Source organism: Ochotona princeps, chromosome 3 (assembly GCF_030435755.1).
Source record: "Ochotona princeps isolate mOchPri1 chromosome 3, mOchPri1.hap1, whole genome shotgun sequence".
Lineage (NCBI taxonomy): Eukaryota > Metazoa > Chordata > Mammalia > Lagomorpha > Ochotonidae > Ochotona > Ochotona princeps.
The window spans coordinates 60688465-60694464 of record NC_080834.1 but is presented as its reverse complement, the minus strand read 5'-3'; positions in this window follow the sequence as shown (position 1 = coordinate 60694464).

The following is a 6000-nucleotide window of genomic DNA, read 5'->3' as shown; positions in this document are numbered from 1 at the left end:
CCTCAGAAAAAAGGCAAATGCAATCTATAAAGCAATCAGTGACCATTTCTTCATCCCCAGTTTCAGTCCCTCAAATCTTCTTTGTGTACTCTGTCAAGATTTAAAATAATAATAATAATAATAATAACAAGATAGATGTTTGGTGCAATGATAAAGAATCACACACCTCGTACCATAGTACCTGAGCTCTAGCCCAAGCTGCCTCTCATATTAACAGGAGCAATGCCAGAACTCCTAATACACACTCTTGGTGGAAATGGTGATGAGAACTAAAGCAATTTGTGTCATTCATATGGGAGAATCAGACTGAATTAATTCATGGCTCCTCACCTCACACTGGCCTGTTCCTGGCTTGTGCAGGCATTGTTGCAGTGAACTAACAGATGGAAGATCTCTGTCTTAAAACTCAAGATAAATATAGATATAGATAGATATACAGATAAGATCTTGATTTTTAAAAAATAAACAAATATATTTTTAAACTCTTTTTATTTGTCCCAAAGGATCAGTTATATGTAGAATAGCTAAAATAAAAAGATTTTATTTAGAAAGAAAATGTTACAGAAGGTAATCGAAAAGTCACAGATAAATGATTTATAGGTTTATAGGAGGGTAATTTTTTTTTCCTATCACCTACATTAAGTGTGGGGATGAGAAATACATAATATAATAAGTGGAACCTAATAAATATATGCATAATATCACAGGATATTTTATTCTATTTTGAATTCTGAGAAATTCTCATGGCAGTGGTCGGGACATTTGATGTAAGGAAACATCAGTTGCATAGAAATGGATATGAAGCATTTAGATGCCTTTGCTGAGTGTCCCTAGGTTGCACAAATCACTCAGAATTTCTCTATACAGCAACTGTGAAAAGAACCAGAGCAAAAAGTCTCTGAGCCTGGCTTGTCTGCAGCGTGGCGAACCAATCAAAGGTCGAGGAAGGCAGTCTGGGCTGTGGACAGGTGAAAGACATGGTTGAGACACAAACCTTCCGACCCAGGGGTATCCTTGTAAAAAATCATCAACTGCCTGTCTAGGCACAAAAGGCTTGATTTGCAATGTCTGCCAATTCCCTTAGTGCTTATGCTCCCACCATAGAAGATTTGAGACACACAGACCACCTCTCACCAGCTGACACAAGCCTGCTCCAGGACTGCTCCAGTACTTAGTATAATACTTCCATCCTCAAATACTGTTAACACAGACTATAAACGAATCGAGAGGGACACTGGGAATTTTGAATTCGAGTTTCGTGGGTAAGATGAGACTTCAGACCACAGAATAAAGAAAATTATTACAAACAGAAATTTAAAATACTAATTAGGGGTTGTGATCTACAATTCTTAATCATGGACTTCCCAACAGGGGACCCCATAGAAGGTAATAAGTGCAGCACTATGTTGATTCTCTGAGTTCTTAGCAAAGCAAGCACATCTGGATTAGCCAGAGACCTACTTTGTGATCTCAAAATTCTTGACAACCCAGGGCCATGATACATTGTTTCTGTTTAAGTTTGGCCACATGAGTGAGGTCAGGAGGTACTTGTTCCTTATATGCCCTAACTCCATGAAGATTTCCTAAGTTGCCAGGAACTGATGTGTTTTCTGATGTAATGCCCGCACTTGTCAACCTGACAGAGTTTAACCAAGGACGTTGCAGGATGGACCATCTACTGATGAGTGTGTTCTGTGTCACTCTGTCCCTGAAAGCCTGAATCAGGTGAGGCAGTGTTGATAAGGCACCTGTGATGAGGCAGACTCCCAGAGTCTTTTGTTGTAGATGGTTGTGGTAGAAGGCAGAGTTCTAAATCACTAACTCTATTCTAACTATGTAGTTAGAAATATAGAACCAGCCAATGAAGATTCTTCCCTGACTCAAAAAAAATGCTTTGATGCACACAAAATTATTTGGAGATTTCAAAACAAGGAGTGTGTATTACTTAAAGCCAAATTTGAGAATACATTATTGTAAGTAAAGACTTACGCGCGCGCGCACACAGACACACACACAGAGTTGGAAGAAATAAAGAAGTAGTTGGAAAATCCTTTTACTTGGACTTAACAGTAGACTTTTAAAAAAAAGCTACTGAAAGCAGGAAAATCTAAAGTATTACACTCTACACTGGCAAATGGAATAGGACACATTTATTTCTCTAAGGGATGCACCAAAGCACTTCCAATTTCAAAAAAGCTACAACCAAAATCATTTTCAAAACACGTGAGAAGAATGAATGACAGCTTCAGACAATGACAAATTTTACTTCTAAATTACTTTGGTCTTTTTCTGCTCAGCTTTATTGTAACTAAGTTAGTATGCAAGAACTGAAAAGGAAATTTCATATGATTTTATTTCTTAGAATAGCTTCTTATTAAAATAATGTAGCTTCTAGACATTTAAATCTTGACAATGGATTATTTCCATTTTATTTCATTTCTAGAAAATTGGAACACAATGTTTTGTTGCTGATATTTAATAAGTCTCTTCCACTGATCCTGAAATAGACGGGTTTTCTTACTTTTTTAGAGTATGGTTTTTTGCATATGGTTTTGCTGCCACAATTAAGTGGTAATACAAATTTAAATGAAAATGCAGCTATAATTATAATTAGAAAGATACTGTTTTCTAAATGTAGTCTGTTTGCAATTAAATTTTATGAGTAAATTTCTTTCTTTTCTTCTATTTCCAGTTTGAGAATACTGTATCAGTCACTAGGGTTTAATGAATTCTTAATAATATGTGCAGGTGAGTTTTACAGGACTTTTCTCACATTTTAGAATATTTGAAAATTATTGATACCTGGCACCAAGAACTGAATTTACTCTACATGTAAAACTACTTTGCTTAGGTTGAACAAATTTTAGATTAGAAGAAAATATTTCTAATGCATAAAATTCAAGCCTTAAATTCTGGTAAGGGACAGTTTCTGTTGTGGTGGTTTTTGTTGATTTGAAATCCAAACTACTGTAGATACAATGACTCAACCATCTTGCACAGAAGAACAGGACAAAGGAAAACACAGGGAAGTGAAATTGAATTGCTAGATTACACTAGTGCTAAACCCTAATCAATAATTAAGTTTCTATCTATGTTACATGTCAATGCGTTTTCTTAATGCTTAAACTACTTCAGATTGACTATTTTATTTGCAGTCTCTTTTATATTAATTGGCATCTGCCACTATTACAAAGTAAAGCAACATTATTTTATTTAGTTCAGTGAGATTGAAATTTCCAGATTGAGTTGTGTAATAAATCATATCCTCATGAACTTTTTTCCTAATACTATTTCATATTCTGTGTCAGGTTTGTGATTTGTTTGTTTAAGTTTTGTTATTGGAAAGTAAGATATACAGAGAAGAGGAGAGAAAGAGAGGAAGATCTTCCATCCACTGACTCACTCCCCAAGTGATCACTATGGCTGGAGCTACGCTGATCCGAAGCCAGGAACCAGGAGCCTCTTCTGGATCTCCCACACGGGTGCAGGGTCCGAAGGCTTTGGGCTGTCTTCAACTGCTTTCCCAGGCCACAAGCAGGGATCTGAATGGTAAGTGAAGGTGCTGGGATTAGAACCAGTGTCCATATGGGATCATGGCATGTGTAAGTTGAGGACTTCAGCAACCAGATTACTGCGCTAGGCCTGATATAATTTTTTGAAACTACAGATGTACTGAGAGACAGAGAAAGAGGGAGAGAGGATGCTGCCAGTACAGCCAGCGAGGCACAGTCCTGTGAGGTATTCCTGAACTGAGAAGATTCACCCTGCTCAGGTCAGGATCTCTTTCCCAGGCCAGTCTGCACCAGATGTCTAACTGAGGGAAGAGCATAAAATCTCAGCTAATTCAACAACTCTGAAACACTCTCCTAGACCCAGAGCTCCTTCCGGCTTGACTGAACCCTCTCTTCAGACTGTTTCAGAGCCCAGAGCTCATTTCTCACTCTGTCTTTACTTTCTTCTTTCCTTTCCAAAGGTGTTTATCCCAAGTGCCTCCTGGATAAATTATCTGCAGCTAACATCCATCCCAGAGTCGCTACACTGGGGGAACCTGACCTGAGATACCACCAGTGAATAGCTTCAGAAAAGGTCCCATGGATTAAACCTTCCTCCCCAGGAATGCTGACAAAGTAGAGTTGTATGTTTAAAATCCCAACCATTTCACACTTCATTAGTTACATACAGTATGTGCCTAATTACCTAGCTCCAAGGACCATCATGACTCTACCCAATTATGTTGATTAGCAAATTGTCATTGAAAAAAAAGGGTTGAGTTATACAATTCTTGTTAATTTACTGAAACACAAAATGATAAACTTCTTATCATTTTAATACCTTCAGTTTCAGAACACCAAATTCCCCAAGTTGGCATTGCAGTCATTCTGTCTTATCCACATAACCTATATTCCAAGATCTCACTCAATGTTTGAAAGAATACAGGGTACTGAACCTCAAATATGCTGTTTTCCTATACATACACACTTCTGACAAAATGTAGTTCATATGCTATGCATATAGTAAGAGATTAGCATTGGTAATCCATAATAAATAACATATAATATATCTGGTACATTTAACATACTATCTTAAAAATAATATAATGGCAATATCCTACAGTAAAGTTGTCAGCATTATTACTTCTGCATTATTTATTAGTAAATAGCTATTTACTAATAGTTATTAGTAAAATAAGTGCTATTTGAGAAAACCAATAATAACTGAGGCAGAGACTCCAAAGAGAATCTTCTTGTCCAATTGGGAAAGTAGTAAAACTTATGAGTTTGTTATCACTCTTTTTTTTAAGACTTATTTATTTTTATTCAAAAGGCAGATTTGAAGAAATACGCAGAGACACACACACAAAAAAATCTCCCATCTGCTAATTTATTATCCAAATGGCAGCACTGGTCAGAGCTGAGCAGGATCTGAAGCCAGAAACCAGGGGCTTCATCAAGGTTTCTCAATGACTTGGGCCATGTTCTGCTGCTTTTCAGAACTTTAACAGGGAGCTTGATTGGAAATGGAGCAGTCAGGAAACAAACTGGCACCCACATGGGATGATGGCACCTCAGGTGAAGGCTCAGCAATTTCCATAATTTTCCATTTAATATTTGTGATTCTTGGGCAACCACATGTAGCTAACAACAAGGAAAGCAACCGCACTGCTAGGAGGGAATCGCTGCATTTCTCCTGGCAGGTGATCACAGGACTGTGTTTTTAGGCACTCTCCTGAAAGCTAGCTTTCTTTATACTGTTGTTGCCATGGGGCTTTACTCATCTTGGATGCAGTAACCATCCACTGCTGTCTGCTCTGTTACTGTTTTCACTTCTATGCCCTTCACATCTCCTTTTTCTTCTCTGTTCATTCTCCTGAGGAAGTAATTTATAATAATGAATCCAAGGTCATGTAATAATCCCACAGATGCACATGACTGCATGGTACGTATTTTAGTCTTCCAAAATAGCTAGTACTATGGCTTCTTCTCCAGCATTGTCGAGCCTGAAGTTTTTCCAGCTCCTGTCAAGATAGATTTGAGCCTGCTAAGACTATGTACTGTATTTTTGAATTAATACTATATTTTTACAGATGCAACATACCAACATACATTACTGAACATTCATCAAGATTAATTTTTATGCATTTAACCTACTTGTAGAATGTTGGCTCATGTGTAGGACTCCTGGCTTAAATCTCAACTCTAATGTAGAAAGGGGGTTCATATTTCATTCCATTGGCCAGGAAGTTGGCAGCTTTTTCTTCCTGCCAACATTTTCATTTCCCATATATTCAGGCCAACATTTGCTAACAGACTGCAGAGATTTCCAAAAGTTTGTGGGAAATGGAATGAGGAGTTATTTTGGTACATATTTTTTTTCAAATTTATTCCCAATTACTCATGATATTTTTCCATGAACTTTGTGAATATTGTTATTCCTGGATTGTAAAAATGCACCAAAATAATCTTACGTCTTGAATCTATTTTTCACAAGCTTTTTGAAGTA